Source organism: Scyliorhinus canicula, chromosome 13 (assembly GCF_902713615.1).
Source record: "Scyliorhinus canicula chromosome 13, sScyCan1.1, whole genome shotgun sequence".
In the NCBI taxonomy this organism is placed as follows: Eukaryota; Metazoa; Chordata; class Chondrichthyes; order Carcharhiniformes; family Scyliorhinidae; genus Scyliorhinus; species Scyliorhinus canicula.
The window spans coordinates 163,261,379-163,285,951 of NC_052158.1; the positions used below are offsets into that span (position 1 = coordinate 163,261,379).

At 52.1% G+C, this 24,573-nt stretch overlaps 1 protein-coding gene across 1 annotated transcript in view; it reads left to right on the top strand.

Moving 5' to 3' along the window:
* Nucleotides 1-24,573, top strand: part of LOC119976480 (LIM domain containing preferred translocation partner in lipoma) — a 401,345-nt gene that overhangs the window by 282,147 nt on the left and 94,625 nt on the right. The gene's annotated exons all lie outside the window — the stretch shown is intronic.

A 24,573-nucleotide genomic window follows, 5' to 3' on the forward strand; every position in this document is an offset into this window, starting at 1 on the left:
AGAGTTATAGTAATGGAGGTTACAGGGATAGGGAGGGTTGTAGTAATGGAGGAGGTCACAGGGATAGGGAGGGGTGTAGTAATGGAGATTATAGGGATAGGGAGGGGTGTAGTAATGGAGGAGGTTACAGGGATATGGAGGGGTGTAGTAATGGAGGTTACAGGGATAGGGAGGGGTGTAGTAATGGAGGAGATTAAAGGGATAGGGAGGGGTGTAGTAATGGAGGTTACAGGGATAGGGAGGGGTGTAGTAATGGAGGAGATTAAAGGGATAGGGAGGGGTGTAGTAATGGAGGAGGTTACAGGGATAGGGAGGGGCGTAGTAATGGAGGAGGTTACAGGGATAGGGAGGGGTGTAATAATGGAGGAGGTTACCGGGATAGGGAGAGTTAGAACATAGAACATTACAGCGCAGTACGGGCCCTTCGGCCCTCGATGTTGCGCCGACCTGTGAAACCATCTGAAACCTATCTGACCTACACTATTCCATTTTCATCCATATGTCCATCCACTTAAATGCCCTTAAAGTTGGCGAGTCTACTACTGTTGCAGGCAGGGCGTTCCCCACCCCTACTACTCTCTGAGTAAAGAAACTGCCTCTGACATCTGTCCTATATCTACTACCCCTCAATTTAAAGCTATGTCCCCTCGTGTTGGTCATCACCATCCGAGGAAAGAGACTCTCACTGTCCACCCTATCTAACCCTCTGACTATCTTATATGTCTCTATTAAGTCACCTCTCAGCCTCCTCCTCTCTAACGAAAACATCCTCAAGTCCCTGAGCCTTTCCTCGTAAGACCTTCCCTCCATACCAGGCAACATCCTAGTAAATCTCCTCTGAACCCTTTCCAAAGCTTCCACATCCTTCCTATAATGTGGTGACCAGAACTGCACGCAGTACTCCAGGAGCGGCCGCACCAGAGTTATGTACAGCTGCAGCATGACCTTGTGGCTCCGAAACTCAATCCCCCTATTGATATAGGCTAGCACACCATATGCCTTCTTAACAGCCCTATTAACCTGGGTGGCAACTTTCAGGGATTTATGTACCTGGATGCCGAGATCTCTCTGTTCATCTACACTACCAAGAATCTTGCCATTAGCGCAGTACTCTGCATTCCTGTTACTCCTTCCAAAGTGAACCACCTCACACTTTTCCGCATTAAACTCCATCTGCCACCTCTCAGCCCAGCTCTGCAGCTTATCTATGTCCCTCTGTAACCTATAACATCCTTCAGCACTATCCACAACTCCACCGACCTTCGTGTCATCTGCAAATTTACTAACCCATCCTTCTACACCCTCTTCCAGGTCATTTATAAAAATGACAAACAGCAGTGGCCCCAAAACAGATCCTTGCGATACACCACTAGTAACTGAACTCCAGGATGAACATTTGCCATCAACCACCACCCTCTGTCTTCTTTCAGCTAGCCAATTACTGATCCAAACCGCTAAATCACCTTCAATCCCATACTTCCTTATTTTCTGCAATAGCCTACCGTGTGGAACCTTATCAAACGCCTTACTGAAATCCATATACACCACATCAACCGCTTTACCCTCATCTACCTGTTTGGTCACCTTCTCAAAAAACTCAATAAGGTTTGTGAGGCATGACCTACCCTTCACAAAACCGTGTTGAGTATCGCTAATCAACTTGTTCTTTTCAAGATGATTATAAACCCTATCTCTTATAACCTTTTGCAATATTTTACCCACAACCGAAGTAAGACTCACAGGTCTATAATTACCAGGGTTGTCTCTACTCCCCTTCTTGAACAAGGGGACAACATTTGCTATCGTCCGTCTTCCGGCACTATTCCTGTCGACAAAGACGACATAAAGATCAAGGACAAAGGCTCTGCAATCTCCTCCCTGGCTTCCCAGAGAATCCTAGGATAAATCCCATCTGGCCCAGGGGACTTATCTATTTTTATACTTTCCAAAATTGCTAACACCTCCTCCTTGTGAACCTCAATTCCATCTAGCCTGGTCGACTGAACCTGAGTATTCTCCTCGACAACATTGTCTTTCTCCAATGTAAACACTGATGAAAAATATCCATTTAACGCTTCCCCTATCTCCTCTGATTCCACACACAACTTTCCACTACTATCCTTGATTGGCCCTAATCTTACTCTAGTCATTCTTTTGTTCCTGATATACCTATAGAAAGCCTTAGGGTTTTCCTTGATCCTATCTGCCAACGACTTTTCGTGTCCTCTCCTCGCTCTTCTTAACTCTCCCTTTAGGTCCTTCCTGGCTAACTTGTAACTCTCAAGTGCCCTAACTGAGCCTTCATGTCTCATCCTAACATAAGCCTTCTTCTTCATCCTTGACAAGTGCTTCAACTTCCTTAGTAAACCACGGTTCCCTTGCTCGACAACTTCCTCCCTGCCTGACAGGTACATACTTATCAAGGACACGCAGTAGCTGTTCCTTGAAAAAGCTCCACATTTCGATTGTACCCATCCCCTGCAGTTTCCTTCCCCACCCTATACATCCTAAATCTTGCCGAATAGCATCATAATTGCCTTTCCCCCAGCTATAATTCTTGCCTTTTGGTATATACCTATCCCTGCCCATTGCTAAAGTAAACATAACCGAATTGTGATCACTATCACCAAAGTGCTCACCTAAATCTAAACCTAACACCTGACCGGGTTCATTACCCAGTGCCAAATCCAATGTGGCCTCGCCCCTTGTTGGCCTGTCTAAATACTGTGTCAGAAAACCCTCCTGCACGCACTGCACTAGTAGTAATGGAGTAGGTTTACAGGGATAGGGAGGGGTGTAGTAATGGAGGAGGTTACAGGGATAGGGAGGGTTGTAGTAATTGATGAGGTTTACAGGGATAGGGAGGGGTGTAGCAATGGAGGAGGTTACAGGGATAGGGAAGGGTGTAGTAATGGAGGAGGTTACAGGGATAGGGAGGGGTGTAGTAATGGAGGATGTTTACAGGGATAGGGAGGGTTGTAGTAATGGAGGAGGTTACAGGGATAGGGAGGGTTGTAGTAATGGAGGAGGTTACAGGGATAGGGAGGGTTGTAGTAATGGAGGAGGTTACAGGGATAGGGAGGGGTGTAGTAATGGAGGATGTTTACAGGGATAGGGAGGGTTGTAGTAATGGAGGAGGTTACAGGGATAGGGAGGGTTGTAGTAATGGAGGAGGTTACAGGGATAGGGAAGGGTGTAGTAATGGAGGAGGTTACAGGGATAGGGAGGGGTGTAGTAATGGAGGAGGTTACAGGGATAGGGAGGGGTGTAGTAATGGAGGAGGTTACAGGGATAGGGAGGGGTGTAGTAATGGAGGAGGTTACAGGGATAGGGAGGGGTGTAGTAATGGAGGAGGTTACAGGGATAGGGAGGGGTGTAGTAATGGAGGAGGTTACAGGGATAGGGAGGGGTGTAGTACTGGAGGAGGTTACAGGGATAGGGAGGGGTGTAGTAATGGAGGAGGTCACGTGGAATCCTCTCCTCTGTGTCGAGAGAATGAGCCACTCTGGAATACTGGTCCATAGCTATGTTTAGTTGCTGATGTGTTGCCTGGTTACAGTGAAACTATTAGACAGGAGAGGGTATCACTGGGTTTTAGTGAATTGAAGTGTGCAGTCAGTGATTATCAGTGGATGGAGTGAGTTGGGGAGTGAATCTAATAAACGGTCTGTCAATGGAAAGGGAATGATTCATTGGAGAACTTTGCTTCCGTCTCTTTCTTGAGGCCATTGTCTGTTTGAGGCACTGAATCTGTTGGGCATGTCACCGAGCTGAGAGAGATCTCTTTCCATGTTGTCATTCCTCAGCTGCCTTTGCTCCCCCAGCACCTCTCCCCTGCTGCCTCCACCCTCCACCCTCCCTCCCTCCCTCCCTCCCTCCCTCCCTCCACTCCTCCCACCCTCTCTCCACTCCTCCCACCCTCCCTCCACTCCTCCCACCCTCCCTCCACTCCTCCCACCCTCCCTCCATCCACTCCTCCCACCCTCCCTCCATCCACCCTCCCTCCCTCCACTCTTCCTCCCCTCCCTCCCTCCACCCTCCCTCCCTCCCTCCCTCCCTCACTCCACTCCTCCCACCCTCCCTCCACTCCTCCCACCCTCCCTCCATCCACTCCTCCCGCCCTCCCTCCATCCACCCTCCCTCCCTCCATCCACCCTCCCTCCCTCCCTCCACCCCTCCCTCTACTCCTCCCGCCCTCCCTCCCTCCACTCCTCCCACCCTCCCACTCTCCAGTCCTCCCGCCCTCCCTCCCTCCACTCCTCCCGCCCTCCCTCCACTCCTCCCGCCCTCCCACTCTCCACTCCTCCTGCCCTCCCTCCCTCCACTCCTCCCGCCCTCCCCTCCACCCACCATCCCTCCACTCCTCCCTCCCTCCCCTCCACTCTCCCTCCACCCTCCCTCCCTCCACCTCCCTCCCTCCCTCCACTCCACCCTCCCTCCACTCCACCCTCCCTCCCTCCACTCCACCCTCCCTCACTCCCTCCACTCCACCCTCCCTCCCTCCACTCCACCCTCCCTCCCTCCCTCCACTTCACCCTCCCTCCCTCCCTCCACTCCACCCGTCCTCCCTCCCTCCAGTCCACCCTCCCCGCTCCACCCTCCCTCCCTCCACCCTCCCTCCCTCCCTCCCTTCACCCTCCCTCCTCCCTCCCTCTCTCCCTCCACCCTCCTTTCACCCTCCACCTCGCCTTCTGCTTCTTCTTTACCTTTGGTCAATCTCCGCATTGCGTGAACTCGATGTCAGCATTACCATAAATATCGTGATAATTTGCCACCCAAAACTGTCTTGGAAAATTACTGTCCCTTTGAGATCTGTCCAAGTTTTGACTTTCTCACGATATAATTGCCTCCTGAAGTACAGGAAGCAAGGCGGAAATATTAATTCTGATTAGTGTTGTGATGATTCGCTTGTTGTGTTCATTTGATAATTCCCTCAGGAAGCAGTTTGTACAAATTAAGGATGTATGTGTGTTGCGGAAGGAAGGTGTGACTCAGTTTACTTGCAGTTTGTGCTGCCGACTTTCCTTGTTCTACAGTTAAGTGATGGTGCCTTTTGAATATATAACAGTTATTATCCCAAATCTGTTCATCAGCTGAAGAGAAATGAATGTCGGCAAAGGTGAAAGCTCTTCATTAGTAGCGAGTTGTTTATGGGGAACTTCAAGCTGTTTTGATGGTTTTCATTAGAGTGTTGTCAGCGGCAAGCTCAGTGTTTAGATTAAAGAGGAGGCATAGTTAAATTTAATCAACTGCCAAACGAAACAGAATAGAATTCTTGACAAGAGAGATGCTCTAACCCCTCAGAGCAGAGAGCGACAAGAGACGACAAACAGAGCAGACACTGTGGCAGAAACGGTGGAAGGCAAGAATTTTATCCGCCATACAGAAACGTTCTGGAGATAGAAAATCAACAGAGATAGGGAGTGCTGCACAGTCAGAGGGTCAGTACTGAGGGAGAGCTGCACAGTCAGAGGGTCAGTACTGAGGGAGTGCCGCACTGTCAGAGGGTCAGTGCTGAGGGAGTGCTGCACTGTCAGAGGGTCAGTACTGAGGGAGTGCCGCACTGTCCAAGGGTCAGTACTGAGGGAGCGCTGCACTGTCAGAGGGTCAGTACTGAGGGAGCGCTGCACTGTCGGAGGGTCAGTACTGAGGGAGTGCTGCACTGTCAGAGGGTCAGTACTGAGGGAGTGCCGCAGAGTCAGAGGGTCAGTACCGAGGGAGTGCCGCACTGATAGAGGGTCAGCACTGAGGGCGTTTCGCATTGTCAGAGGGTCAGTACTGAGGGAGTGCTGCACTGTCAGGGTCAAAACTGAGGAAATGAGGCACTGTCAGAGGGTCAGTACTGAGGGAATGCGGCACTGTGAGAGGGTCAGTACTGAGGGAGTGCCGCACTGTCGGAGGGTCAGTGCTGAGGGAGTGCCGCACTGTCAGAGAGTCAGTACTGAGGGAGTGCTGCACTGTCAGAGGGTCTGGACTGAGGGAGTGCTGCACTGTCAGAGGGTCAGTACTGAGGGAGTGCCGCACTGTCAGAGGGTCAGTACTGAGGGAGTGCTGCACTGTCAGATGGTCAGCACGGAGGGAGAGCTGCACTGTCAGAGGGTCAGTACTGAGGGAGTGCTGCACTGTCAGAGGGTCAGTACTGAGGGAGTGCCGCACTGTCAGAGGGTCAGTCCTGAGGGAGTACTGCACTGTCAGAGGGTCAGTATTGAGTGAGTGCTGCACTGTCAGAGGGTCAATACTGAGGGAGTGCCGCACTGTCAGAGGCTGAGTACTGAGGGAGTGCTGCACTGTCAGAGGGTCAGTACTGAGGGAGTGCTGCACTGTCAGATGGTCAGGACTGAGGGAGTGCCGCACTCTCAAAAAGTCAGTACTGAGGGAGTGCTGCACTGTCAGAGGGTCAGTACTGAGGGAGCGCCGCACTGTCAGAGGGTCAGTACTGAGGGAGTGCCGCACTGTCAGGGGGTCAGTACTGAGGGAGCGCCGCACTGTCAGAGAGTCAGTACAGAGGGAGTGCCGTAATGTCAGAGGGTCAGTACTGAGGGAGCGCCGCACTGTCAGAGAGTCAGTACTGAGGGAGTGCTGCACTGTCAGAGTGTCAGTACTGAGGGAGCGCCGCACTGTCAGAGAGTCAGTACAGAGGGAGTGCTGGGCTGTCAGAGGGTCAGTACTGAGGGAGTGCCGCACTGTCAGAGGGTCAGTACTGAGGGAGTGTCGCACTGTCAGAGGGTCAGTACTGAGGGAGTGACGCACTGTCAGAGGGTCAGTACTGAGGGAGTGCTGCACTGTCAGAGGGTCAGTACTGAGGGAGTGCTGCACTGTCAGAGGGTCAGTACTGAGGGAGTGCTGCACTGTCAGAGGGTCAGTACTGAGGGAGTGCTGCACTGTCAGAGGGTCAGTACTGAGGGAGTGCCGCACTGTCAGAGGGTCAGTACTGAGGGAGAGCTGCACTGTCAGAGGGTCAGTACTGAGGGAGTGCCGCTCTGTCAGAGGGTCAGTACTGAGGGAGTGCCGCACTGTCAGAGGGTCAGTACTGAGGGAGTGCCGCACTGTCAGAGGGTCAGTACTGAGGGAGCCCCGCACTGTCAGAGGGTCAGTACTGAGGGAGTGCTGCACTGTCAGAGGGTCAGTACTGAGGGAGAGCTGCACTGTCAGAGGGTCAGTACTGAGGGAGTGCTGCACTGTCAGAGGGTCAGTACTGAGGGAGAGCTGCACTGTCAGAGGGTCAGTACTGAGGGAGTGCCGCACTGTCAGAGGGTCAGTGCTGAGGGAGTGCTGCACTGTCAGAGGGTCAGTACTGAGGGAGCCCCGCACTGTCAGAGGGTCAGTACTGAGGGAGTGCTGCACTGTCAGAGGGTCAGTACTGAGGGAGAGCTGCACTGTCAGAGGGTCAGTACTGAGGGAGCGCTGCACTGTCAGAGGGTCAGTACTGAGGGAGTGCCGCACTGTCAGAGGGTCAGTACTGAGGGAGTGCCGCACTGTCAGAGGGTCAGTACTGAGGGAATGCCGCACTGTCAGAGGGTCAGTACTGAGGGAGTGCCGCACTGTCAGAGGGTCAGTACTGAGGGAGCGCTGCACTGTCAGAGGGTCAGTACTGAGGGAGTGCCGCACTGTCAGAGGGTCAGTACTGAGGGAGAGCCGCACTGTCAGAGGGTCAGTGCTGAGGGAGTGCCGCACTGTCAGAGGGTCAGTACTGAGGGAGAGCCGCACTGTCAGAGGTTCAGTACTGAGGGGGTGCCGCACTGTCAGAGGGTCGGTACTGAGGGAGTGCCGCACTGTCAGAGGGTCAGTACTGACGGAGTGCTCACTCTCGAAGTGACAGTAAGGGGTGAGGTTTGCACTTTTAGGTGAACTGCTGAATCAGGACCCCTCCAACCATCCACTCAATTTTTATATTTGATCCCATGTAAACTGTATGAAGAAATCTGTGTGTTTATCTAATGACTTGTCTTTGGCGCATTGTAACCAATGTTTCCTCATTAAAGTGATTCAAAAAGCACATGGACGAATCTCGAGAAATAGTCTGATACCCACTCATGTACATGGAGAGATTCTGATACCCACTCATGTACATGGAGAGATTCTGATACCCACTCATGTACATGGAGAGATTCTGATACCCACTCATGTACATGGAGAGATTCTGATATCCACTCATGTACATGGAGAGATTCTGATACCCACTCATGTACATGGAGAGATTCTGATATCCACTCATGTACATGGAGAGATTCTGATACCCACTCATGTACATGGAGAGATTCTGATACCCACTCATGTACATGGAGAGATTCTGATACCCACTCATGTACATGGAGAGATTCTGATATCCACTCATGTACATGGAGAGATTCTGATACCCACTCATGTACATGGAGAGATTCTGATACCCACTCATGTACATGGAGAGATTCAGATATCCACTCATGTACATGGAGAGATTCTGATATCCACTCATGTACATGGAGAGATTCTGATACCCACTCATGTACATGGAGAGATTCTGATACCCACTCATGAACATGGATAGATTCTGATACCCACTCATGTACATGGAGAGATTCTGATAACCACTCATGTACATGGAGAGATTCTGATATCCTCTCATGTACATGGAGAGATTCTGATACCCACTCATGTACATGGAGAGATTCTGATACCCACTCATGTACATGGAGAGATTCTGATATCCACTCATGTACATGGAGAGATTCTGATATCCACTCATGTACATGGAGAGATTCTGATATCCACTCATGTACATGGAGAGATTCTGATACCCACTCATGTACATGGAGAGATTCTGATATCCACTCATGTACATGGAGAGATTCTGATATCCAGTCATGTACATGGAGAGATTCTGATACCCACTCATGTACATGGAGATAGTCTGATATCCGCTCATGTACATGGAGAGATTCTGATATCCACTCATGTACATGGAGAGATTCTGATACCCACTCATGTACATGGAGAGATTCTGATATCCACTCATGTACATGGAGAGATTCTGATACCCACTCATGTACATGGAGAGATTCTGATATCCACTCATGTACATGGAGAGATTCTGATATCCACTCATGTACATGGAGAGATTCTGATACCCACTCATGTACATGGAGAGATTCTGATACCCACTCATGTACATGGAGAGATTCAGATATCCACTCATGTACATGGAGAGATTCTGATATCCACTCATGTACATGGAGAGATTCTGATACCCACTCATGTACATGGAGAGATTCTGATACCCACTCATGTACATGGATAGATTCTGATACCCACTCATGTACATGGAGAGATTCTGATAACCACTCATGTACATGGAGAGATTCTGATATCCTCTCATGTACATGGAGAGATTCTGATACCCACTCATGTACATGGAGAGATTCTGATACCCACTCATGTACATGGAGAGATTCTGATATCCACTCATGTACATGGAGAGATTCTGATATCCACTCATGTACATGGAGAGATTCTGATATCCACTCATGTACATGGAGAGATTCTGATATCCACTCATGTACATGGAGAGATTCTGATATCCACTCATGTACATGGAGAGATTCTGATACCCACTCATGTACATGGAGAGATTCTGATACCCACTCATGTACATGTAGAGATTCTGATATCCACTCATGTACATGGAGAGATTCTGATATCCACTCATGTACATGGAGAGATTCTGATACCCACTCATGTACATGGAGAGATTCTGATATCCACTCATGTACATGGAGAGATTCTGATATCCACTCATGTACATGGAGAGATTCTGATATCCACTCATGTACATGGAGAGATTCTGATACCCACTCGTGTACATGGAGAGATTCTGATACCCACTCATGTACATGGAGAGATTCTGATACCCACTCATGTACATGGAAAGATTCTGATACCCACTCATGTACATGGAGAGATTCTGATACTCACTCATGTACATGGAGAGATTCTGATATTCACTCATGTACACAGAAAGTATACAAGAAGCAATTTATCAAAGATGTTTGTGTTGATTTTCAAATCCCTTTGTAACTTTATTTTTGTTTCTCTACCTGTATTTCCCATTCGGCAGCATCTGTTCTGGTTTTGCATTTCTGTGTCAGTTTTATCTTTCTCTTACCTCACTAATTGTTCACGGCAGGGTTTATTGCTAAGTCGAGCTCTTACCCTTTAGCTTTATAAACTGGCTGTATCACATTAAATTTCCTTTTTCACCCGTTAACTGATTTGCTCAGTTTAATGTGTGCAGTGGCTGTCTCATTGTGTTGAAGTCAGTCTTACCGACATCACCAATCTCAGTAGCTATTCCATATCTCACCTTTTCAAACACTACATTGAATATGATGATATTACAGTTGCTATTCAATGAGTTTGCAAGAACTGATGGACTGTTAACTATACCTGGCTCATTGATCAATAATACATCAATAATATATCAAATACCACCTTCCCCATTCTCAGATGAACTGTTTCAAGAAACTACCCTAGACACTTTCGAGTTCACTACCTGACTGATGTGAACTAGTCTGTGTATCCCAATTTGTATTGAAGTTAAAAGTTAAATTTTATCACATTATTCTGTTTTAAAATAAGGATTTATATGGGAAGAGTGTTTGCGATTTTCTGCAGTCAAGAGTTGGGCAGGCAGCTCACACAGTGCATCAGACGTCAGATCTAAATTTGGAATTATTTGTTTATTTCAAAGCACTTGTCTAAATTTCCCGAAGAACACAGAGTACAGTAAATGTGACGGAGAAACCTCTCAGGCTCTGGGTGACTGATGGGGAACTGTGTTTTTCTCTCTGCAAGATTCACTGGCGTTCAGACGCCTCTGCGCAAATTGATCCACAGCTTTCCAGAATGACGTTGATGAGACCATTCAGCTCCACAATCTAATGAACACAATTACAGATAAGTGGCTTTCTGAGCACAGGACATGATGTCCACAATGTGACTCCTTCACTGTCACCTTCCCATTACCTGATGTCTCGATCTCGCTGTGATTTCAGTACATCTCTTTCTTCAACTAACCGCCTCTCGCACACACCCCTGTATCCCATTTACCCTCACAATCTTTGCTTTTTCCCATCTGCTCCCAGCACTCAATCTGGCCGATCAGTTCAGTCCCCGTAATGAGACTTTAGGCTTAACATTCTAACTAAAAGTTGCCACCTGCAGCAGTGACCCTCTGACAGTGCGGCACTCCCTCAGTACTGACCCTCTGACAGTGCGGCACTCCCTCAGTACTGACCCTCTGACAGTGCGGTGCTCCTTCAGCACTGACCCTCTGTCAGTGCAGCACTCCCTCAGTACTGACCCTCTGACAGTGCAGCACTCCCTCAGTACTGACCCTCTAACAGTGCGGCACTCCCTCAGTACTGACCCTCTGACAGTGCAGCACTCCCTCAGTACTGACCGTCTGACAGTGCAGCACTCCCTCAGTACTGACCCTCTGACAGTGCGGGGCTCCCTCAGTACTGACCCTCTGACAGTGCGGCGCTCCCTCAGTACTGACCCTCTGACAGTGCGGCACTCCCTCAGTACTGACCCTCTGACAGCGCAGCACTCCCTCAGTGCTGACCCTCTGACAGTGCAGCACTCCCTCAGTGCTGACCCTCTGATCGTGCAGCACTCCCTCAGTACTGACCCTCTGACAGTGCAGCACTCCCTCAGTACTGACCCTCTGACAGTGCAGCACTCCCTCAGTACTGACCCTCTGACAGTGCAGCACTCCCTCAGTACTGACCCTCTGACAGTGCGGCCTCCCTCAGTACTGACCCTCTGACAGTGCGGCTCTCCCTCAGTACTGACCCTCTGACAGTGCAGCACTCCCTCAGTACTGACCCTCTGACAGTGCGGCCTCCCTCAGTACTGACCCACTGATAGTGCGGCCTCCCTCAGTACTGACCCTCTGACAGTGCGGCTCTCCCTCAGTACTGACCCTCTGACAGTGCAGCACTCCCTCAGTACTGACCCTCTGACAGTGCGGCTCTCCCTCAGTACTGACCTTCTGACATTAGAGCACTCCCTCAGTCCTGACCATCTGACAGTGCAGTTCTCCCTCAGTACTGACCCTCTGACAGTGCAGCACTCCCTCAGTACTGACCCTCTGACAGTGCAGCACACCCTCAGTACTGACCCTCTGACAGTGCGGTACTCCCTCAGTACTGACCCTCTGACAGGGCAGCACTCCCTCAGTACTGACCCTCTGACAGTGCGGCATTCCCTCAGTACTGACCCTCTGACAGTGCGACACTCCCTCAGTACTGACCCTCTGACAGTACAGCACTCCCTCAGTCCTGACCCTCTGACAGTGCAGTACTCCCTCAGTACTGACCCTCTGACAGTGCTGAACTCCCTCAGTACTGACTCTCTGACAGTGCAGCACTCCCTCAATACTGACCCTCTGAAAGTGCAGCACTCCCTCAGTACTGACCCTCTGACAGTGCGGCACTCCCTCAGTACTGACCCTTTGACAGTGCAGCACTCCCTCAGTACTGACTGTCTGACAGTGCGGCACTCCCTCAGTACTGACTCTCTGACAGTGCAGCACTCCCTCAATACTGACCCTCTGAAAGTGCAGCACTCCCTCAGTACTGACTCTCTGACAGTGCGGCACTCCCTCAGTACTGACCCTCTGACAGTGCGGCACTCCCTCAGTACTGACCCTCTGACAGTGCGACACTCCTTCAGTACTGACCCTCTGACAGTACAGCACTCCCTCAGTCCTGACCCTCTGACAGTGCTGAACTCCCTCAGTACTGACCCTCTGACAGTGCAGCACTCCCTCAGTACTGACCCTCTGACAGTGCCGCACTCCCTCAGTACTGACCCTTTGACAGTGCAGCACTCCCTCAGTACTGACTGTCTGACAGTGCGGCACTCCCTCAGTACTGACTCTCTGACAGTGCAGCACTCCCTCAATACTGACCCTCTGAAAGTGCAGCACTCCCTCAGTACTGACCCTCTGACAGTGCGGCACTCCCTCAGTACTGACCCTCTGACAGTGCGGCACTCCCTCAGTACTGACCCTCTGACAGTGCGGCACTCCCTCAGTACTGACCCTATGACAGTGCAACACTCCCTCAGTACTGACCCTCTGACAGTGCAGCACTCCCTCAGTACTGACTGTCTGACAGTGCGGCACTCCCTCAGTACTGACTCTCTGACAGTGCAGCACTCCCTCAATACTGACCCTCTGAAAGTGCAGCACTCCCTCAGTACTGACTCTCTGACAGTGCGGCACTCCCTCAGTACTGACCCTCTGACAGTGCGGCACTCCCTCAGTACTGACCCTCTGACAGTGCGACACTCCTTCAGTACTGACCCTCTGACAGTACAGCACTCCCTCGGTCCTGACCCTCTGACAGTGCTGAACTCCCTCAGTACTGACCCTCTGACAGTGCAGCACTCCCTCAGTACTGACCCTCTGACAGTGCGGCACTCCCTCAGTACTGACCCTTTGACAGTGCAGCACTCCCTCAGTACTGACTGTCTGACAGTGCGGCACTCCCTCAGTACTGACTCTCTGACAGTGCAGCACTCCCTCAATACTGACCCTCTGAAAGTGCAGCACTCCCTCAGTACTGACCCTCTGACAGTGCGGCACTCCCTCAGTACTGACCCTCTGACAGTGCGGCACTCCCTCAGTACTGACCCTCTGACAGTACCGCACTCCCTCAGTACTGACCCTATGACAGTGCAACACTCCCTCAGTACTGACCCTCTGACAGTGCAGCACTCCCTCAGTACTGACTGTCTGACAGTGCGGCACTCCCTCAGTACTGACTCTCTGACAGTGCAGCACTCCCTCAATACTGACCCTCTGAAAGTGCAGCACTCCCTCAGTACTGACTCTCTGACAGTGCGGCACTCCCTCAGTACTGACCCTCTGACAGTGCGGCACTCCCTCAGTACTGACCCTCTGACAGTGCGACACTCCTTCAGTACTGACCCTCTGACAGTACAGCACTCCCTCAGTCCTGACCCTCTGACAGTGCTGAACTCCCTCAGTACTGACCCTCTGACAGTGCAGCACTCCCTCAGTACTGACCCTCTGACAGTGCGGCACTCCCTCAGTACTGACCCTCTGACAGTGCAGCACTCCCTCAATACTGACCCTCTGAAAGTGCAGCACTCCCTCAGTACTGACCCTCTGACAGTGCGGCAGTCCCTCAGTACTGACCCTCTGACAGTGCGGCACTCCCTCAGTACTGACCCTCTGACAGTACAGCACTCCCTCAGTACTGACCCTATGACAGTGCAACACTCCCTCAGTACTGACCCTCTGACAGTGCAGCACTCCCTCAGTACTGACCCTCTGACAGTGCGGCACTCCCTCAGTACTGACCCTCTGACAGTGCAGCACTCCCTCAGTTCTGACTCTCTGACAGTGCAACACTCCCTCAGTACTGCCCTCTGACAGTGCGGCACTCCCTCAGTACTGACCCTCTGACAGTGCGGCACTCCCTCAGTACTGCCCTCTGACAGTGCGGCTCTCCCTCAGTACTGACCCTCTGACAGTGCGGCACTCCCTCAGTACTGACCCTCTGACAGTGCAGCACTCCCTCAGTACAGACCCTCTGACAGTGCGGCACTTCCTCAGTACAGACCCTCTGACAGTGCAGCACTCCCTCAGTACTGACCCTCTGATTTTCCGATACATAATGGTGCATTTGAAATGAAATGAAATGTAAAAAATGAAATGAAAATCGCTTATTGTCACAAGTAGGCTTCAAATAAAGTTACTGTGAAAAGCCCCTAGTCACCACATTCCGGCACCTGTTCGGGGAGGCTGGTACGGGAATTGGACCATGCTGCTGGCCTGCCTTGGTCTTCTTTCAAAGCCAGCAATTTAACCCTTTGCTAAACACTACCCATATCCTGGAAGAAAACCATTGATAATTGGGTTTTGCAGAGCAAGAAAATGTGTGTAAAACTCATCTATTCGGCTCCAATGCCACGGACCCAAATATTGAGTTAGATTCCCAGTGTCCTGTGCCGGAGCTGTGCTGGGACCCGGGGGACTCTGAGACCTGCCTGTACGCAGCATCAATGAAGAGGAGTGTAGGCTCCTCACATTCATTCTCCATTTGCCTGTGGTCATTTCACAACAAAAATGTGTCTGTGAAGTAGTAAGTTGGAGCCAGCGGTTTTGGCGTAATGGTTTTGGTGTGTTTTTGATTTGTACAGGCATTTAGTGGTTACAGCTGATAGCCACTTCTCTCGGTTTAATTCCTTTAAGATGGCTGATTGGTCCGCAGCAATAAATCTCAGACCCATTTGTCTGCTGCACTGGAGGTTTACAAAATGCGAATTTCCCCTTTACTGTGCTTAGCGCACAGTTTTGGCCAATCTGGAGACTGTAGACTCGGTCCTGGGGCTCCCGACCCCTCATTTTCCCTTCTCCAGGGCAGCTGATGTGAGTTTGGACCTGATTTCAGCGCGAATCTCCCCAATCCCAGAAACTGAAACTGCTCGAAGTTTGTAACAGTTCTGGACGGAACCATCTCAATGCCCCATCTCCATGAATTGCTACTGAGCATTTCCTGTTCATGCTGAAACCAAACTTCAGACGACTTGTCAACTGCACACATGTCTTGGGTAGTTTGGGCGGGATTTTCCCAGCCCGGGGCCAGGCCGGAGAATCCCCACAACCGGCCCTCGAGGCCGGCACGCGATTCTGCGTGTTTGACGCGGTGCCGGTCGCTCTACGCGGCCGGGCCGCCGATTCTCCGGCCCAAATGGGACAAGCGGCTGCTCTAAAAAGGCAGAGTCCCGCTGGCGCCGTCCACACCTGGTCACAGCCGGCGGGAACTCTGCGCGCAGGGTCGGGGGCGACCTGTGGGGAGGTGGGAAGGTGGCTCCGACCCGGGGGTGGGGGGGCGACTCCGATGGGGCCTGGCCCGTGATCGGGGCCCACCAATCAGCGGGCCAGCCTCACCCTCCCCGGGTCTATTTTCTTCCACGCCGGTCCCTGAATTCCCGCGCCATGTTGCGTCGGGGCCGGCACGTTGAGGGAGGCTACCGTGCATGCATGGGTTGGCACCGGCGTCACTGCGCATGTGCGGATCCCGCAGTGCACAGCTCACGCCGGGATGGGAGGCTGGAGCGGCGTGAACTCTCCAGCGCCGTGGGGGCCAGAATCTGTACTCCCAGCGGCCCGTTCATGTCAATGTGAAACGCGGCAGCATTTCCGACGGCGTGGACACTCTGCCGCCGAGTGGGAGGAAGCACCCCACATATTTGTCTTCGGCCATTAGTGCTGTGTTATCAGTGTATCTGATGTTTCAGACGATGTGACCGCCAAGATGTTCCAGGACAGTCGGACTCAACTCTCGCACATTCCTTTATTCCATGGCATTGAAAAATAACGGGCATAATTCTCCCAAAAGGGAACAAAGTTCCCCAGCGAGTGCGTTTAGCTGCGAGTTTCCTGGCACTCGAAATGCCGGGAACCACATGGCAATGCAACGCTGCTCGTGTTGAGTAAGGGGCCTGAACAGGGAACGGGCGGCTGAGGCCGCTCATAGCCCCATTTTGTACAGTGGGGAGGGACCCCGCTGTGACTGTTAATTGTTTTGGGAAATCCGGAGATCATGAAAGATCCGATGAGAACACATATTCGTTTTTCCTTTGGCACTCTCTGTGGTCTCAATGTCATTGGCTCTCTGTTACTCTGTGTAGGGGAACAAAGTGCTCGCTCTTCAGTGAATCTGCTCCATCTTTATTCTGGTCACCATTAAAATCTGCTTCTGGGGTGAAAAGAATCAGGAAGTGAAATGCTGGAATTGAGACCAGTTCAGTCAGTCGAGGGGCAGATGGGTGGCAGAGGGTTAATCTCAGGACCTCTGACCAGAATCTGACCAACCTCTCCAGACATGCAAATACGACAAAGCTGACTATGGCCCAATGGTAACTGTGCTGTGCGGTGCAGAGAGATCTCACCATCCTCACTTGGAAATATGTCGCCGTTCCTTCACTGTCACTGGGTCCAAATCCTGGAGCTCCCTCCCTAACAGCACTGTGTTTGTACCTACATCACATGACTGCAGCGGTTCAAGAAGGCAGCTCACCACCATCTTCTGAAGGGCAACTAGGGATGGGCAATAAATGCTGGCCTATCTGTGAATATGGAGCGAAGGCCAGCAGAATGCTTGCGCAGCAGCTTCGAAAGAGGGAGGCAGCAGCCAGGGAGATAGGGAAAGTAAATGACGGAGATGGGAACCTGGTTGGAGATTCAGGAGGGGTGAATACGGCTTTTAGTGATTTCTGCAGTAGGCTGTATAGATCGGAACCCCCTACGGGGCCGGAGGGGATGAGACATTTCTTGGGGTGGCACCGAGTCCAAAGGTGGCTATTTCCGGGGTGTCGGAAGACCCGGGAATCCAGGAGGAGAAAGAGGCAGACGTTCTGGCCTTTGCTTCCCTGGCAGCCCGGAGACGGATACTTTAGCTTGGAGGGACCCAAAGCCCCCGACGATGGAGACCTGGCTATCGGACATGGCTAGCTTTCTCTGTTTGGAGAAAATCAAATTTGCCTTGAGAGGGTCAATGTTAGGGTTCACCCGGAGGTGGCAACCGTTCAGCAATTTCTTCACGGAATATTAATCGGTAGCAGACGAGGGGGTGGGGGGTTAGTTTAGCTTTGAGCATGGGGTTAATATAGGTGGGACCTGTCAGGAAAGGAGACGGCTTTTGCACTATGTTTATAGACTCATGTACATTGTTTATTGTGTTGCTGTTATAATACCAAAAAATAGCTCAATAAAATGTTTATTAAAAAAAAATAAATGCTGGCCGAACCAGTGACATTCACATCCATAAATTAATTTGAAAAAACTCATCCAGGCAAATGGTGAGTATTCCATCAGACTCCTGACTTGCACCTTGGAGATGGTGGACAGCTTTTGTTGAGACTGTTCATAAGTTATCCCCCTGCAGGATTCCCAGCCTCTGACCTGCTCTTGTAGCCACAGTATTGATATGGCTGGGGCCAGTTCAGTTTCTGATCAATGGTAACCCCCAGAATGTGGGGATTCAGTGACAGTAATGCCATTGAATGTCAAGGGGTGATGGTTAGATTCTCTCTTGTAGGAGCTGGTCATTGACTGGCACTTGTGTGGTGCAAATGCAACTTACCACTTGTCAGCCCGAGCCTGGATATTGCCCAGGTCTTGCTACATTTGGACACGGACTGCTTCATTATCTGAGGAATTGTGAATGGTGCTGAACATTGTGCAGTCATCCGCAAACATCCCCATTTCTGACCTTATGTTGGAAGGAAGGTTGTTGATGAAGCAGCTGAAAATAGTTGGGCTGAGGAACTCCTGCCGTGATGTTTCGGCACTGAGACAACCTCCAACATCCACAACCTTTGTGCCGGGTATGACTCCAACCAGCGGAGAGTTTCCCCCCTGATTCCCATTGGCTCCAGTTTAGCTTGGGCTCCCTGATGCCACACTCTGTCAAATGCTGCCTTGATGTGAGGGACAGTCACTCTCACCTCACCTCTGGCATTCAGCTCTTTGTCCATGTTTGAACCAAGGCTGTAATGAGGTCAGGAGCTGGGTGGCCCTGGCAGAACCCAAACGGAGTGTCCGTGAGCAGGTTATTGCTGAGTAAGTGCTACTTGATAGCCCTGTTGATGATTCCTTCCATCACTTTGCTGATGATGGAGAGTAGACTGATAGGGCGGTAATTGGCTGGGTTGGATTTGTCCTGTTTCTTGTGTACAGGACACACCTGGGCAATTTTCCTCATTGCCGGGTAGATGCCAGTGTTGTAGCTGTACTGGAACATCATGGCTAGGGGTGCGTACATTCTGGATGCAAGTCTTCAGTACTATTGCCTCATGGATTAAATTAAGTTCAGAGAACCGCCTTTACATAGAAGATAGGAGCAGGAGGAGGCCTTTTGGCCCTTCGAGCCTGCTCCGCCATTCATCACGATCATGGCTGATCATCCAACTCAATAGCCTAATCCTGCTTTCTTCCCATAGCCTTTGATCCTATTCTCGTCAAGTGCTATATCCAGCCGCCTGTTGAATATATTACAAGTTTTAGCATCAATGAATTCCAGTGGTAATGAATTCCATAGGCTCACCACTCATTGTGTGAAGAAATGTCTCCTCATTGTCATAATATACACATCAGTATATAATGGTGCAGGGACACACAGTGACTGACACACTGCTAGACCAATCAGCACACACAACACAGCAGCCAATCAGCAGTTAGGGCACGGTCACTAGAAAGCCAGAGGGCACTAGTTTTCCCGCTCATTCGGGATGCAGCCTCTGAGACAGACAGAGCCCGCAGTCAGTAGCACGAACATCCACCATGTGCTAGCAGTATAGGCTGGTCAGGTTAGCCATAGGTCTTCAGTCAATCTAACATAGTGTCAGCCCACAGTGCAAGTATGTTTAACAGCTCTTAAGTAAATAAAATAGAGTTGTACTATTACAAGTGTTGGTAGCCTGTCTATGTTACTAAGGTAAACACAGTCTCCACAGATCCAGAGTACCGAACACATCACTCATCTCTGCCGAAATGAGGGCAGCACGGTGGCCTAGTGGTTAGCACAGCTGCCTCACGGCGCCGAGGTCCCAGGTTCGATCCCGGCTCTGGGTCACTGTCCGTGTGGAGTTTGCACATTCTCCCACAACCCAAAAAATGTGCAGATTAGGTGGATTGGCCACGCTAAATTGCCCCTTAATTGGAAAAAATAATTGGGTAATCTAAATTTTAAAAAAAAAAATCTCTGCCGAAATGGTTTACCCTGAATCCTCAGACTGTGACCCCTGGTTCTGGACACACCCATCATTGGTAACATCTTCCCTGCATCTACCCTGCCTAGTCCTGTTAGAATTTTATAAGTCTCTATGAGATCCCCCCTCAGTCTTCTGAACTCAAGCGAGAACAATCCCAACCTAGTCAATCTCTCCTCATATGACAGTCCCGCCATCCCTGGAATCAGTCTGGTAAACCTTCGCTGCCCTCCCTCGAGAGCAAGAACATCCTTCCTCAGAAAAGGAGACCAAAACTACCCACAATACTCCAGGTGTGGCCTCACCAAGGCCCTGTATAATTGCAGCAACACATCCCTGCTTCTATACTCGAAACCTCTCGCAATGAAGACCAACATACCATTAGCTTTCTTTACCGCCTGCTGTACCTGCATGCTTACCTTCAGCGACTGGTGCACAAGGACACCCAGGTCCCGCTGCACACTCCCCTCTCCCAATTTACAACCATTCAGGTAGTAATCTGCCTTCCTGTTTTTGCTTCCAAAGTGAATAACCTCACACTTATCCAAATTATTCTGCATCTGCCATTGGTTTGCCCACTCGCCCAACCTGTCCCGATCTTGCTGTAGGATCCCTGCATCCTCGTCGCAATTCACCCTCCAACAATATTTCAAACAAATATTTCTGTTGATAAACCATTTGGAATTTCAGTGTTGCAGATTGATTGTTGACAGTTAATATCTTCTATCTCCTTTTCTCCCACAATGTCCGTGTTGAAATTCTAGAAGCAGAACAGCTCCAGAACTCTGGGCAGGTCTTACTGCCTGTTTCACTGCCTGTTTCACTGTTTCACTGCCTGTTTCACTGCCTGTTTCACTGTTTCATTGCCTGTTTCACTGCCTGTCTCACTGTTTCACTGCTTCACTGCCTGTCTCACTGTTTCACTGCCTGTTTCACTGCCTGTTTCACTGTTTCACTGCCTGTTTCACTGCCTGTTTCACTGCCAGCCTGTTTCACTGCCTGTTTCACTGCCTGTTTCACTGTTTCACTGCCTGTTTCACTGCCTGTTTCACTGCCTGTTTCACTCTCACTACCCTCCATACAGACTTCTTCACCAAAAACATGTCTCATACATTTCACCCAGTTTGGTCTTGCTTGTAGCTATCCCAGTTTGCACTGCTCCCCAGATTCACCCCCTTCCCTCTGATGTACCAGACCAGTTTATTGCCCAGGAGTAAGAAGGTGCCACTCTCACCAATCAGCCATGAGGTTGTAGATTTAAGTCCCACTTCAGAGACTTGCGCGGGATCCTTCCCTACCCAACAGGGCACCTCCAGGGGCTAGGCTGGCGGTGGTGGGGTTGGTGCCGTGCCAGCCGGGGCCGAAGGGCCTCCGCCGGCCGGTGCGAGTTGGTGCATGCGCAGCAGCGTCAGTGTGTGCTGGCGCCATCCCAGCACATGCGCAGGGGGGGTTTCTTCTCCACGCTGGTCATGGCGGAGGTTGACAGGAGCCGGCACGGAGGGAAAGAGTGCCCCCCCCCCCCCCGGCACAGGCCCGCCCGCGGATCAGTGGGCCCCAATCATGGGCCAGGCCACCGTGGGGGCACCCTTCCCCCGGGGCCAGATCTCCCCGTGCCCCCCCAAAGACTCTGCAGGCTGCCGGTAGAGCCAAGTCCCGCCGTTAAGGACCTGGTTTGATTTACGCCGGCGGGACCGGCCGAAAACGGGCAGCTGCTCGGCCCATTGCGGGCCGGAGAATCGCTGGGTGGGGGGGGGGGGGGGATACACACTGCCAGCGGCCGCCAACCGGCGCGGTGCGATTCCCGCCCCCTCCAAAACTCCGACACCGGAGAATTCGGCAGCCAGCGGCGGAGCGGGATTCACGCCGCCGTCCCCCCCCCTCTCCCGGCATTCTCCGACTCGGCGGGGGTTCGGAGAATCTCGCCCTTGAGCCGAGAATGCGGTCTGCCATTCCCAGTGCAGGATTGTGGGAGTGCTGCTGTGTCAGAGTAACCTTGGCCGGGATTCTCCCCTACCCGGCGGGGCGGGTGGTCCCGGTGTGATGGACTGGCGTGAACCACTCCAGCGTCGGGCCGCCCCAAAGGTGCAGAGTCTCCGCACCTTTAGGGGCCAAGCCCTGTCATTGAGGGGCTAGGCCCGCGCCGGAGTGGTTCCCGCTCCGCCGGCTGGCGTGAACGGCTTTGGCGCCCCGTCAGCTGGGGCCGAAAGGACTTCGCCGGCCGGCGTAAGTCCGCGCATGCGCCGGAGCGTCAGCGGCTGCTGAGGTCATACCGGCGCATGCGCAGGGGAGGGGGTCTCTTCTGCCTCCGCCATGGTGAAGGCCATGGAGAAGGCGCAAGGAAAAGTGCCCCCACGGCACAGGCCCGCCCGCCGATCGGTGGGCCCCGATCGCGGGCCAGGCCACCGTGGGGGCACCCCCTGGGGTCAGATCGCCCCCAGGACCCTGGAGCCCGCCCGCGGCGCCAATCCCGCTGGTCAGGTAGGTGGTTTAATCCACGCCGGCGGGAGAGGCCTGACAGCGGCGGGACTTTGGCCCATCGCGGGCCGGAGAATCACCGCAGTGAGCCCGCCGACCGGCGCAGCGTGATTCCCGCCCCCGCCGAATCTCGGGGGGCGGAGAATTCGGCACAAGGTGAGGGTGGGATTGACGCCAGCCCGGGGCGATTCTCAGACCCCCGCGGGGGGGTTCCCGCCCCTTTTGAATGGGATCCAGGGTCAATCGAATTGTTTCAAGTGGATGTAAAAGATTTTATAAATTCAATTACGGGATGTGGGCGTCGCTGGTCAGACCAGCATTTATTGTCCATGCGTGGTTGCTCATCAGAAGGTGGTGGCGAGAAAGCTTCTTGAACCGCTGCAGCCTCTGAGGTGTAGGTGTACCCACAATGCTGGTAGGGAGGGAGTTCAAGGATTTTGCCCCAGCGACAGTGAAGAAGTGGCCGATATATTTTCAAGTCGGATGGTGAGTGACTTGGAGGGGAACCTCCAGCTGTTGGGGTTCCCAGGTATCTGCTGCTCTTGTCCTTTTGTAAATCCTATGAACTACTCGGGTTAGGTGGATTGGCCATGCTAAATTGCCCGTAGTGTAAGATTAATGGGGGGTTTGTTGGGTTACGGGTATACGGGTTACGTGGGTTTAAGTAGGGTGATCATTGCTCGGCACAACATCGAGGGCCGAAGGGCCTGTTCTGTGCTGTACTGTTCTATCTACTCATTAAATAGCAGGGAACGTAACTCAGAGCCCAGGGAACGTAACTCAGAGCCCAGGGAACATAACTCAGTGCCCAGGGAACATAACTCAGAGCCCAGGGAGGGTAACTCAGAGCCCAGGGAACGTAACTCAGAGCCCAGGGAGGGTAACTCAGTGCCCAGGGACCGTAACTCAGTGCCCAGAGAACGTAACTCAGAGCCCAGGGAGCATAACTCAGAGCCCAGGGAACATAACTCAGAGCCCAGGGAGGGTAACTCAGAGCCCAGGGAACATAACTCAGTGCCCAGGGAACATAACTCAGAGCCCAGGGAGGGTAACTCAGAGCCCAGGGAACGTAACTCAGAGCCCAGGGAGGGTAACTCAGTGCCCAGAGAACGTAACTCAGAGCCCAGGGAACGTAACTCAGTGCCCAGGGAACGTAACTCAGAGCCCTGATCAACGTTAACCTGGCATTAACTGATTCTTCTTTGCTGGATCCCATAGATTGGCTGCTGTGTTTGTTACTTTACAACAGTGACAACTCTTCAAACTCATTGACTGTAAACACCATGGGCAGCCCGGTAGCACAGTGTTTAGCACTGTTGCTTCACAGTTCTTGGGTCACTGTCTGTGCGGAGTCTGCAAGTTCTCCCCATGTGTGCGTGGGTTTTCTCTGGGTGCTCCGGTTTCCTCCCACAGTCCAAAGATGTGCGGATTAGGCGGATTGGCCATGATAAATTGCCCTTAGTGTCCAAAAAGTTTAGGTGGGATGACTGGGATAGGGTGGAGGGGTGGGGCTTAAGTAGGGTGCTCCCCCACAGCCCGTCCCCCTCCCCTACAGCCCGCCCCCCTTCCCCACAGCCCATCCCCCTCCCCCACAGACCATCCCCCTCCTCCAAAGCCCTGCCCACTCCCCCACAGCCCCTCCCCCTCCCCACAGCCCCTCCCCCTCCCCACGGCCCCTCCCCTCTCCACAGCCCCTCCCCCTCCCCACAGACCGTCCCCCTCCCCCCCAGCCCATCCCCCTCCCCCACAGACCATCCCTCTCTCCCACAGCCCATCCCCTTCCTCCAAAGCCCCTCCCCACAGACCGTCCCCCTCCCCCACAGACCCTCCCTCTCTCCCACAGCCCATCCCCCTCCTCCAAAGCCCCTCCCCCTCCCCACAGACCGTCCCCCTCCCCCCCAGTCATCCCCCTCCCCACAGCCCCTCCCCCTCCCCCACAGCCCATCATCCCCCTTGTAGCCCATCCCGGAGACCACACACCCTCACTATAAACTCTAACCATGTTATCCAGGGGCCGCTGAAGAATCCAAATCCAAACTTATTTTTGAAAAGTATTCTTGACGAAGCTGTTTGAGTGACACGTGGAGGATCATTAAATTCATGTTTCTTTTTCTAAAATATAACAGCACCTTTTAGCGGGCGGCTTTGAGGGAATCTCTGGGTGGGCAGTCAGCCAGGAACAGTGGGAGTCAGAGATATTTCAGGGTCTTTGCTGCTGGGATAATATTTACAGGTTTGGCTGGGCTGTCCTGCAAATCCACCTTCAGATGGTTTTCATTTCACAACCTCGGCTGAAATAGCTTCGCCATT